Consider the following 13449-nt stretch of genomic DNA (forward strand, 5'->3'; position numbering starts at 1 on the left):
TTCACCTATGACAGCGCCATCTAGCGGGCCAACCATAGCGCCATCTTTTTTCCCCCTTCAAGCTAGACGAGTTTCGTTCTTTGTAGTTTGGCTCAAATGGGCTCTGAGCACTATGGGACTCCACTGCTGTGGTCATAAGTCCCCTAGAACTTAGAACTACTGAAACCTAACTAACCTAAGGACATCACACACATCCATGCCCGAGGCAGGATTCAAACCTGCGACCGTAGCGGTCGTGCGGTTCCGGACCGTAGCGCCTTTAACCACTCGGCCACTCGGCGTTCTTTGTAGTTTATTCGTTTGAAGCATATTTCGTGAGATATTTGGCCCGGTCACTATCAATGGACCACTCTGTGTATATTTACCAGAAAGAGGGGACCCACAAAAAGTGATTTCGAAAACGGATTTTGTAATTCATGCAGTAGGTTGAAAAATTGTAAATAACATCATGAAATTCTTGTTATGTACTGCTGGGATGGGTATTGGAGAATAAGTAAGTGTATCGCCAGACCAAATTTCCCATGCGTCGCTATTTTCAACAAGAAGTTAACTGATGTTAAGATGTCGTAGACTGCATTAGAGTTAATGAAAACTGTCTATGTGGGGATGTGTGTACTAGGCCCGTACTGATACTTCTTGTACTGATTCCATTACGATTTCGTGAAACCTCGTATTTTCGGTCTTTTTAAGTTACTTTACATGGATACACATAGCTTCATCTGTTGGGTTAAGAGCTGTGATCCATATTAAGTAATCAGGTGCCAGGGTGAAGAATTTTACACGTTTTCATACATGGTCGATAATACTTATGGTATTGTTCCACACATCAAGTAGGTTATTGTTCTAATGATTATGGAGTCTGTGGGTCTAATATCCAAGACGTATAAGATGTTTGCATATTACACATTGGAAGGTGCCACCCTGAGGTGAGCAAAGGATGTGCATTAAGAAGCATTAAGAACCATCGTTACTGAAGGCGGTTTGAAATGTCTGTACAGAGGTGTTCACAATGTTCCACTGCTGTCGCCACACATGATGCAGCAAACTAGTATTCGATCTTGGACCATGAGGTGTACATTGTACTGCAGTGTAAAATTGGTTTGTCAACTCATAACTTGCCTGTACTCGCATGATTCATTTTTATGAGAGGGGTATGTGAATGAGAGAGAATAAATGCATTTACGTATGTGGAACAGTATGGCTCATTTGTCACAGTATAAATAGTTTTAGTGTAAATGTATGTGTGTGTGTGTGTGTGTGTGTGTGTGTGTGTGTGTGTGTGTGTGTGTGTGGTTTTATGTACATAAATAAATATGTCCACACCGCATTCGTCAATGTTGCGCTCTATGTGCATCTGCAAATATTTGCACAGCATGTTGTTCATGTAAACAATGAAACAATGTAGAGTTTATGTTTCACCTGCTGCCAACCAGCCAGTCTGATTAGTTTTTAGTGGCGATAGATCTCAGTCGATGTCGAAAATATTCTCATCTATTGCTACTATGCTCTGGGAAATTTTATAAATATTCTGAACCAGTGCTTCTGTGCCCTGGAAAGTTGTAAAAAATATTCTCAACCAGTCCTATTGAAAATTCTGCATATTGCCAATCAATGCTACTGTGGGTGGACTGTGGTAGGTTTTTTCTTATTGTTATAATTATAATAACGTCTTAGTGAAAAGTATCCCTGGATTGAAAATATTAGAAACAAATTGTATCAAGGCATAGTTATTGGTATTTCTGCATCCGAACCGAATTGTGTCCCAAGTATCAAATTATTTTTGATGAACTAAATTTTATCTGTGAGAACTGAATAAGCGAAAAATTCGTTACATCTTTGTTGTTGTTATTTGCAGACAACCTGTCTCAAGTCTATATATAAAGGATGTGCAAGACGCGAATATCATTAGTTTAAAACATGAGTGCTATTAAGGAGGTGACGTTTAAAATGGAGAATAATCGAATATATGTAATAGTTGCAAGGGATTATGCCCATCATGCAGCACGTGTTTTGTTATGGGAGCAGGAAACAGACATATAGCAATCATGTCTAAAATTATATCTTCTGTGCTTGAGGAGAACTACAAAAGTGATATCCGGGTATAGATATATATGCTAACAAAATGTGAAAGAGAAGTATACAGATTCTGAGCCAAAAATTCATTTATTTTTCATGCAACTTAAAGGTAATTTTACATTTTCCTAAGCAGACACAACATTATTTTCACACATCTTCTTCCTCTTCTTCTTGAGTGCACAGACAGCAGGATGCCTATAGAACTACAGGTCTTGAATAGCATCGAACTTGAAGATTTTAGTATACACACTGAGGGGTTTGATTACTGACTCTTTTATGCTGGATGCCAATACCATCACCAAACATCTCCAGATTTTGTGTGAATATGTTACAGTTTTTGTGGGATTTAGGAAAATCAGGGTTATTAGAGCAGTTGTTCTTTGACATTCTTTATCACTTATCTTTATTATTTTCTCTTTCTAAATTATAGGCTACGTATCCAACATGTGTGGTTTTTCACCACTGACAGCAAATGTTTTGTTTGTCTTAGCAACACTGTCATGGATAATGAAAACAGCAGAGCCGTCGTCATTGTGCAATGTCACTGACAGTTATCAAGAGATTCAGTAAATGGTTCAAAGGCGTTTCTCAGTGTCTGACCTCGATCTAAATGTCTTGATCTTAGCAGTAATAACTTCTCTCGAACAGCTTTCCATGCCGCGATGAGCCTAAGCGTAGTCGACATCTCATTGTACATTAATTGGACTCCTTCACATGGTGCACCTTATATACAACCTATCCAGTTCTATCAAACTTTACAGTTAAGTCATTTACGTTCTTTGCGAGCGGAGTAAGCCTAGCATCTAATTCATTGATCAATCTCATTAGGGTCTGGTATGCATCTCTGGATCCTTAACTTTACGTTTGAGAGACTGAAATTTTCCATCTACAAACAGACGAATTCTTTGCTATCTACGCCCATCCACTCAGGTGGAGTGCCCAGGATGCATGCGAACTTGTCCGTGGCGAAATGTTTATTAACATACCAAACTCTTTCCTAACTATATGTATAGAGACCTGGAATTTGCGTCTATACCTACCGTCATTCAGTTTGTAACCTCCCCCTCACTTATCGACCTTAATGACAGTGAAAATTAAACCGCGTGTACCTAATGGAAATTTGGGAAAAGCAATCGTCACCGAAGTTAATCTGTCGGTAAAGAGGGAGGAAAGGGTTACATCTAAATGAACGGAAAAATGCAAATGAAATTGGTGAAAATCAATTTTGAAAAGGGGTAAAGTTAATAAAGAAAGTAAATGTGCGGTCGTTACGTTAACAATTAATTGGAGTTAATTAGATATTTGAGATTTGGGGAAAATTACGGTCGCCAGTCCTATGGACAACTACTATAATAACTGAAAATGAAAGATTAATGCACACATAATTAGCTCTAAAAGCGTGGCAACTGAAGGTTGACACGTGTTGTGTGAAAACTGAATGTCTGTCAGAAGTAATAAATTTCGCTACACTCTGACTTAATTTAGCAAAAGAATTAATAAAACCGGAAAATTTAAAGTTAATTTAGTGAATGAAATTAATAGATAACTTTGTTTCTGAAGCACTACGAAATTCAATAAAATAAGGTTAGTCTTGGGCTACCTCAACAATCATTTAAAAAGCTACTTGAATCTACGCAATTTAGAAATAAGAGATTTAACTTTGAACATGAATTAAATGAATATGAACAATTAACAATAGCAAAATTTAGTACGTACCAAGCTGAGCTGCAGTCACAGGTAAGCTAAAATATGCTAACAAAACTCGCACTCTTAATTTGTGCTTGTGTAATCTAAATATTGTAGCCAGCTATAAATACTTTAACTGAACTTTGAAATTAAAGCAGTGAAATGGAATGATATTACTTTAATGCTGGCGTTTGAATTTCAACGACACTCAGGTTCATTTCGGAAAAGGAAGGGACCCTGCTTGGTAATGCAATTGGGACAATGAGCAACAAAGGTTCATGCTAAGATGCTGTAATTTGCTAATGAAATAGTTTGAAAAGCTGAGGTCTGCCATACAGTTCTGAAACTTTACGTGCTTCCAGTCTTCCTTGTTGGTTGATTGAAGGTTTGAAGTCGTCGGTCGAGGAGGTGGCGACAGTCACTCATTGTCGGCCGTCGCTGTTGCAGAAAGCTGGATGTTGGCGCGCCTTCTTCTCGACACTGACACCAGGCGAAACGGGCTCTTGATGTGCGCCAGCTAATGCTTCCCGTCCGCGACACCGTGTCAGATACTATCATAGCAAGTCGAGCGCAATTACATGCTGCCAAACCCCGAAAGCGCGGCAACTCGCGGGAGTGTCACACAACACACCTGCTCCACTACCCTATTCCCGCCAGACTCTGTCTGCTCTGCCCGCGCTCCACGCGGCAGAGTTAACACTATCAAAGATCCTAAACACTTTGGTTCTCCACACGACCTATCGATGTATTCGTTCGATAGCATAGTTTTCCCTAGGCAAGACCCAGCGAAAAATACAAATAATATTTACAAAACAAACCAATTAGACATCGACATAAATGCGTAAATATATATATACAAATAGTAAAACAACTACAATATATAAAGACATAGAAATCTCATATCTTCAGGTAACAAATAAAGGAAAAGCATTGATAGTAGAATAGATGGAAATAGGAGGATATGCATATCCGGCGTTACAAGTTTTCTTGTTTTATGAATGACAAGAAACCAATACTGTGTGATTCCAGCAATCTCCACGTATCTTCACTGTTTCATAGAATGTCATGTCAGTTCCTACAAGAGTTTGGTAAATGTGCTTGAAATTCAAATTGTCTTGTTTGCGATTTATAATGAGCTTTTCGTCATTCCTCACCAACTGTTACGGGGTTCTCGAATACGTTTGACTCAAGTAAACTACGTCAGCACTCATATGACAGCCAAAACACAGATATTGTAGAATTAGATCCCGGTTTTCCACAGTGACATCATCAAATATGAATATGTAGTTTGGCTTTACTTTTTATGACACGGGGATTTCACTGCTTAGAGTGAATGTCTTGTGTGTTACACCATCAACACCTTGCAGTGTCTCTGGTATAAGCTGGTACTTGGGCTGAAACAGCATTTTTGATTACACACTTATATGTTCAAAGCGGACTCCATCTGTGTGTGTCTGCAGTAATGTACGAGCATTTGTCTTGCCACGGCTGGAAGGACCTACAATTATGGCCCATATGTTATCAGGCAGGAGTATCCCGTTCTTCTTCTTCTTCTTCTTCTTATACTTCTTCGAGTCTTCTTGACACCATCACGCGACCAGTCACTTAAAACAAAGTTTTTATGTCGAGGATGCTTCACCCATCCTGCCGTAATAGCGAGTACATCAGGTTTCGGTGAGCAGAGGTCTTTTATGGTAAATATATATGCCGCCAACTGAGCTGCAATGCTCACAGGGTATATACACACACAAGTAGGTTGGTCTGTACATCTGTTTAACAATGACTGAAGACGCTGACTGTGGTTATGAGTGGATTCAGACAGCTTGGAGCTGCTGCAGTATTCTAGTCGTTGCTGTGAAAATGTTAGTAGCAATAACATTATTATGAGAGGTATGAACAAAATAAAATATGGTTTGCTGTAATATATATATTTATATTCAGCAACCATAAACTGTATGCATTACGTCAAAAAATCAGTTTGTTCTTTCTTTATCTTCTCACCTGTACAGAATTTAGCAAACAAATTTTCTTCTATGCACAGAATTGGTGTTTTCCTCTCAGACTGATGAGCATTACTTTAGCTTCTTCTTTTGACATCGTATTGATGCAGTGTTCTAAATCAAATGCATACACTCTATACATATGGAGATAGTTCACATTGTCTTTACACACAGTTTGAACAGAAGGCATGCATCTCTTTAGTCTTTCCAACACAAGAGATAGTGCCACCCCATTCTAGCTTCATAAACTGAACTTTAACACTTCTTGATGCATTTTAAATATCTAACGAAACACTCCCATCACTGTTCACTGATGCTTCTTTACCAACTGAACCGCTAGCTGTTAAATTAGGAGCTGAAGTGAAAAGCAGTAGAGCAGTGGGAGGAATCGGCAGCTTCTCATTCACAACATCAACACTCTATCGTTGCTGTAACACCAGAATGTTCTGAGCTGGCACTTATGTGAGAGACCAGTCATGATCTGCACCATGTGGTGTAGGACCTCCACCACAATTCTTCTGAGAGTCGGGAACTAGCTGGGTGTCTTCATTACACAAGTCAACGAGCATAATTAATAATAGCTGCTCGTTGTCCTGCTCCAACGTGCTGGTGAGGTGCACTACTGTACTCCACAGTGTTGCTGTCGCTGCTGCTCCCAAGAGGCTGGAGGTCGCTCCAGATCCCGATGAGCCAGCAGAGGCTGCTGCTGGTGTGGACATGCTGGAGGCTGCTTCAGGTCCCAACAAGCCAGAGGTTGCTGCCGGTCCTGATATGTCGGAGATCACTGAACAAAGAAGAAGAAATAACAAGCATCCACCAACATAGACTTGGAGTTGAACAGAGATATGGTTCTTCTGCGACGTCAGTTGCTGTTGACACCTAATGGTTCTTCCACTGAGCGAGCTATCGCGCTTGCCTTATATCTCTGACATCATTATCACATGACTAGATGCAGGACTGCCATTGATTCCTGCCAATATTTCACCCCTGATGTCACAATTTCGAGCACCCACTGGTAGCTGGTTTGTCAACTAGGCCTGTCGGTCTGCAGCTGTGGAAGAGGACAGACCACTGCAGAATTGCCTGCAGAGGTAGTTAACCATCTATTTCAGACAAGGAGGTCGGTAGTTCGAGCACTAGCATCTTCACCCCATCGCACTGCATCGCCATTATTTGGTAATGAGTATTCTTTTTATGTTCCTCCATTATCTGATTTTTCCAATCACCATGAACAAAGCTATGATCAAAGACTTCGACTGTATGTTTACTTGTAATACAGTTATTAAACTCCTTTCTGCTCAATGTCCACATCTCATCAGTTGTATGTACTGCGCACACACGCACACTAATACACACACACACAATTCACATGTGGTGGAAGGGAGGGGATGTGGGGTGAGGCGGTGATGCCGTCAGTATCACATGTTACCCCCCCCCCCTTCCCATAAAGAGGACGAGGGAGGACCACAGAAGGACAGCGACCATCTGGATACATTTCGCTACAATGCAGACTGCACCAGGACAAACATTATGCCCCTAGTTGCGTGTTTCGCGCCAAGCCCAGGAACCATTCCCCACATTAGTCATCGTTCATTAACGTATTTCTTTATCGCTGCACCGAGTGAGACGGCGCAGTGGTCAGCACACTGGACTCTGGAAGGACCACGGTTCAATCCCACTTCCAGCCATCCTGATTTAGGTTTTCCGTGATTTCCCTAAATCGCTCCAGGCAAATGCCGCGATGGTTCCTTTTAAAAGGAACGGCCGATTTCCCTCCCCATCCTTCCCTAATCCGATGAGACCGATGACCTCGCTGTCTAGTCTCATCCCCCAAAAACAACCCAATCCTTTATCGCTGTACAATGGTTGCGACACGCTACATTTTATAGCACATCACGGTGAAGATTACAAGAAAGCAGGGAATATCTTGCTTGTACCTGTAATTATTTCCGTTAGTGGAGAAGATGAAGAGTTACGAGAGTGATCGATTGGCTATTTTATGGTCATTTCCTCTTTAGGCGGTGATCCGTAAAATTAAAAGACGATCAGCTCCTTATTAGAGCAGTTCAAACGAATTCTTACCCGTACAGGGGCGTCTCTAGTGATATGTAGTGAGAAAAGAAACGAAACAGAACGAAATTCTGCTGGTCTCGGTTGCCTAACTCGCCACTTAGTAGTAATATTTTGATCGTAGTAGTTAATCTAAAGAGTGTTTTGAATGTTAATGGGTGCTGAGTGAAACTGGCACTATTCGATATTTCTCTGTCAGCCCTCCTCCATTTCCTAATAGTGTGACGCTCATACAGCAATTATAAGAGACCACATAAGCTCCCCGGGGGTCAATATTTGTAGTAATCGAATGTATTCCATTTTTCGACATGTGGTGAGCCACATCCCTATCCTTATCAAACATTTTTCTTCACATCGACGTTTTTTGAGACGACAACTGAGTCTGGTCGATCTTCACGAAATTCACTGCTGACAGACGTACGACGACGATAAAAATTCTTTACACCTATTGGAAATAGTCATTTCTGAAGGTTATCCGTTGCCAAAATCTGACGAAACTGTGCCAGCAATTGTTGTTCAGTTAGGTCTTTAAGAAACAAAATCGTCTAATGATAACTTTCAGTTGAAGCTTCTATCTGTCTACTACATTTTTTATTTATCCGCTGATAGTCAACAAACTATTCGGCCTTTCTCCAAGTTGCCATTTATTTAGCAATAACAATTTTAATGTGAATGTCACGTTTTAATAGTGCCATCAGTTGTTAGTTATCACTATTTAAAAAGACCCTCGTATGATTAATAATGTCAGTAGGCGCAATGTCCACATTTCGAAATCTGAGAACCATTGCATTCATTTTGATGTGGAATGTGATAACAAAGAAATAAAAGTGTTCAGAAATGTTTCCGATCGATTGGTGGTTGGACAATTCTTCTTTCACATACAAGACTCAAGGTAGGCGTGTATTTTCGTTTGCTGATGTATTGTCTAACGCTACAACTTATGTCAGAGGAAAGGGAATAGCAGACGATAATTTTTTAACAAAACGGTATCGCTATCGCATTTCATTCGAACTTTACGGAATCCGTTTCACATTTCCAAGTACAGGGTGACAATTATTGAAGTATATGAAAAAAAGGAAACGCAAATTAGTTACAAACTAAGGCGTGCATAAACTTTATTAAGCATACAGGGTGAGTCACCTAACGTTACCGCTGGATATATTTCGTAAACACATCAAACACTGACGAATCGATTCCACAGACCGAACGTGAGGAGAGGGGCTAGTGTAACTGTTTAATACAAACCATACAAAAATGCACGGAAGTATGTTTTTTAACTCAAACCTACGTTTTTTTAAATGGAACCCCGTTAGTTTTGTTAGCACATCTGAACATATAAGCAAATACGTAATCAGTGCCGTTTGTTGCATTGTAAAATGTTAATTACATCCGGAGATATTGTAACCTAAAGTTGACGCTTGAGTACCACTCCTCCGCTGTTCGATCGTGTGTATCGGAGAGCACCGAACAACGTAGGGATCCAAAGGGAAGCTTTGTTGGACCTTAGGTACAGAAGAGACTGGAACAGCACATTACGTGCACATGCTAACACCTTTTTATTGGTCTTTTTCACTGACGCACATGTACATTACCACGTACACACGTGGTTTCCGTTTCCAATTACGGAGTGGAATAGAGTGTGTCTCGAACATGTCAGGCCAATAGATGTTCAATGTGGTGGCCATCATTTGCTGCACACAATTGCAATCTCTGGCGTAATGAATGTCGTACACGCCGCAGTACATCTGATTGGTCCTCACTTCATTGCAGGGGCCCAAACAGCTGCAACATACATCGCGTTTCTACAGAATGATCTGCCAACGTTGCTCGAAAATGTCCCACTGGAAACGCGTCGACGTATGTGATATCAGCATGATGGTGCACCTGCACATTCCGCAATTAACACTAGGCTGATCCTTGACAGGATGTTCGACGGGCGTTTCATAGGACGTGGAGGACGCATAAATTGGCCAGCCCGTTCTCCTGATCTCACACCTCTGGACTTCTTTCTGTGGGGTACGTTAAAGGAGAATGTGGACCGTGATTTGCCTACAACGCCAGAGGATATGAAACAACGTATTGTGGCAGCCTGCGGCGACATTACACCAGATGTACTGCGGCATGTACGACATTCATTACGCCAGAGATTGCAATTGTGTGCAGCAAATGATGGCCACCACATTGAACACCTATTGGCCTGACATGTTCGAGACACACTCTATTCCACTCCGTAATTGGAAACGGAAACCACGTGTGTACGTGGTAATGTACATGTGCGTCAGTGAAAAAGACCAATAAAAAGGTGTTAGCATGTGCACGTAATGTGCTGTTCCAGTCTCTTCTGTACCTAAGGTCCAACAAAGCTTCCCTTTGGATCCCTACGTTGTTCGGTGCTCTCCGATACACACGATCGAACAGCGGAAGAGTGGTACTCAAGCGTCAATTTTAGGTTACAATATCTCCGGATGTAATTAACATTTTACAAAGCAACAAACGGCACTGATTACGTATTTGTTTATGTGTTCAGATGTGCTAACAAAATTAACGGGGTTCCATTTAAAAAAACGTAGGTTTGTGTTAAAAAACATACTTCCGTGCATTTTTTTATGGTTTGTATTAACCAATTACACTAGCCCCTCTCCTCACGTTCGCTCTGTGGAATCGATTCGTCACTATTTGCTGTGGTTTACGAAATATATCCAGCGGTAATGTTAGGTGACGCACCCTGTATAAACGTCACTACAGATATTCGGATTTTGGTCATAATTTCTATGTTCGATGTGGCTTAGACGAATAACGAATTTCTGCATGAAACGCTGAAATGTCGGAATATCGATGCTGTCGATGACCTCCTGAATGACTGTTTTTAGTTCAGCAATAGTTTTGAGGTTATAGCTGTAAACTTTGTCTTGAAAACTGCCCCACAAAGAGGAGTCGCATGTGTTCAGATCCGGAGAATATGGCGGCCAATCGAGGCCCATGTCAGTGGCTTCTGGCTACACCAGGGCCAGAATGCGGTCTGCAAAGTGCTCCTCCAGGACATCAGACACTCTCCTGCTTCGATGGGGTCGAGCTCCGTCTTGCATGATCCAAACATTGTCCAAAGCAGGGTCACTTTAGATAATGCGGGTGAAATTATCTTCCGAAACATTCACGTAGCGTTCGGTATTCACCGTGCCATGAAGGAACATCGCATGGATTATTCCGTGACCGGACATTGCACACCACACAGTCACCCGTTGAGGGTGAAGAGTCTTCTCGATCGCGAAATGGGGATTCTCAGCCCCCCAAATGCGCCAGTTATGTTTATTGACGAACCAATACAATGAAAGTGGGCTTCGTCGCTAAACTAAATCATAACGCACATACTAATTCCCATCATGTCTCACAGCCAACCGCGCAATTTGAACATCCTAACGCAAATCGTTCACAAGTTGTGGCGATTTTATTTCATATACACTCCTGGAAATGGAAAAAAGAACACATTGACACCGGTGTGTCAGACCCACCATACTTGCTCCGGACACTGCGAGAGGGCTGTACAAGCAATGATCACAAGCACGGCACAGCGGACACACCAGGAACCGCGGTGTTGGCCGTCGAATCGCGCTAGCTGCGCAGCATTTGTGCACCGCCGCCGTCAGTGTCAGCCAGTTTGCCGTGGCATACGGAGCTCCATCGCAGTCTTTAACACTGGTAGCATGCCGCGACAGCGTGGACGTGAACCGTATGTGCAGTTGACGGACTTTGAGCGAGGGCGTATAGTGGGCATGCGGGAGGCCGGGTGGACGTACCGCCGAATTGCTCAACACGTGGGGCGTGAGGTCTCCACAGTACATCGATGTTGTCGCCAGTGGTCGGCGGAAGGTGCACGTGCCCGTCGACCTGGGACCGGACCGCAGCGACGCACGGATGCACGCCAAGACCGTAGGATCCTACGCAGTGCCGTAGGGGACCGCACCGCCACTTCCCAGCAAATTAGGGACACTGTTGCTCCTGGGTTATCGGCGAGGACCATTCGCAACCGTCTCCATGAAGCTGGGCTACGGTCCCGCACACCGTTAGGCCGTCTTCCGCTCACGCCCCAACATCGTGCAGCCCGCCTCCAGTGGTGTCGCGACAGGCGTGAATGGAGGGACGAATGGAGACGTGTCGTCTTCAGCGATGAGAGTCGCTTCTGCCTTGGTGCCAATGATGGTCGTATGCGTGTTTGGCGCCGTGCAGGTGAGCGCCACAATCAGGACTGCATACGACCGAGCCACACAGGGCCAACACCCGGCATCATGGTGTGGGGAGCGATCTCCTACACTGGCCGTACACCACTGGTGATCGTCGAGGGGACACTGAATAGTGCACGGTACATCCAAACCGTCATTGAACCCATAGTTCTACCATTCCTAGATCGGCAAGGGAACTTGCTGTTCCAACAGGACAATGCACGTCCGCATGTATCCCGTGCCACCCAACGTGCTCTAGAAGGTGTAAGTCAACTACCCTGGCCAGCAAGATCTCCGGATCTGTCCCCCATTGAGCATGTTTGGGACTGGATGAAGCGTCGTCTCACGCGGTCTGCACGTCCAGCACGAGCGCTGGTCCAGCTGAGGCGCCAGGTGGAAATGGCATGGCAAGCCGTTCCACAGGACTACATCCAGCATCTCTACGATCGTCTCCATGGGAGAATAGCAGCCTGCATTGCTTCGAAAGGTGGATATACACTGTACTAGTGCCGACATTGTGCATGCTCTGTTGCCTGTGTCTATGTGCCTGTGGTTCTGTCAGTGTGATCATGTGATGTATCTGACCCCAGGAATGTGTCAATAAAGTTTCCCCTTCCTGGGACAATGGATTCACGGTGTTCTTATTTCAATTTCCAGGAGTGTAGTTTAATAGTTGTCACCCTGTAGTTTTTTTTCTGTATGATCACTTACCTGGCACAGTCAGTCATCGCAAAATTTCTCCCTGTGGGTTTTTGTAAAGGACGATATTTATGTACACCTTCTTCCACCGAATGTACGAGATCTGGAACAGTGTACCTCTGCTGCTAACATCACACCAAATCAATGCGATTTAAGCATGATACTTACAGCAAGTGAATTTATGGCCTCTCTAAAGCAGTGGCTGAACCGTTCGGAGAGCATTACTCGTAACTGCAGCCAGATATTAGGTAGTACCTCTTCCTTAAGAATGTAAAAGAACCTTCTTTGAAAACTTATTTTTAATATGACGGAAGGTATATGATATTTAGTTGTTGTAGATATTTTATTGCTAATGGCCTTGTCGCAGTGGTAACACCGGTTCCCGTCAGATCACCGAAGTTAAGCGCTGCTGGGCTTGGCTAACACTTGGATGGGTGACCGTCCGGTCTTCCGAGCGCTGTTGGCTAGCGGGATGCACTCAGCCCTTGTGAGGCAAATTGAGGAGCTACTTGACCGAGAAGTAGCGACTCGGGTCAAGAAAGCTGACAACGGCCGGGAAGGCGGTGTGCTGACCACATGCTCGTCCATATCTGCATCCAGTGACGCCTGTCGGCGGAGGATGACACGGCGGTCAGTCAGTACCGTGGGGTCTTCCGAGGCCTGTTCGGACGGAGTTTAGTTTAGTTATTTTATTAAGCCAC

At 43.2% G+C, this 13449-nt stretch overlaps 1 pseudogene; it reads left to right on the forward strand.

Annotated features, from left to right (window-relative positions):
- Positions 1 to 13096: 13096 nt before the first annotated feature.
- On the forward strand, positions 13097 to 13214 carry LOC126189077 (5S ribosomal RNA; annotated as a pseudogene).
- The last annotated feature ends 235 nt before the right edge of the window (positions 13215 to 13449 follow it).

This window comes from Schistocerca cancellata, chromosome 5 (genome assembly GCF_023864275.1).
Source record: "Schistocerca cancellata isolate TAMUIC-IGC-003103 chromosome 5, iqSchCanc2.1, whole genome shotgun sequence".
NCBI classification, from domain to species: domain Eukaryota; kingdom Metazoa; phylum Arthropoda; class Insecta; order Orthoptera; family Acrididae; genus Schistocerca; species Schistocerca cancellata.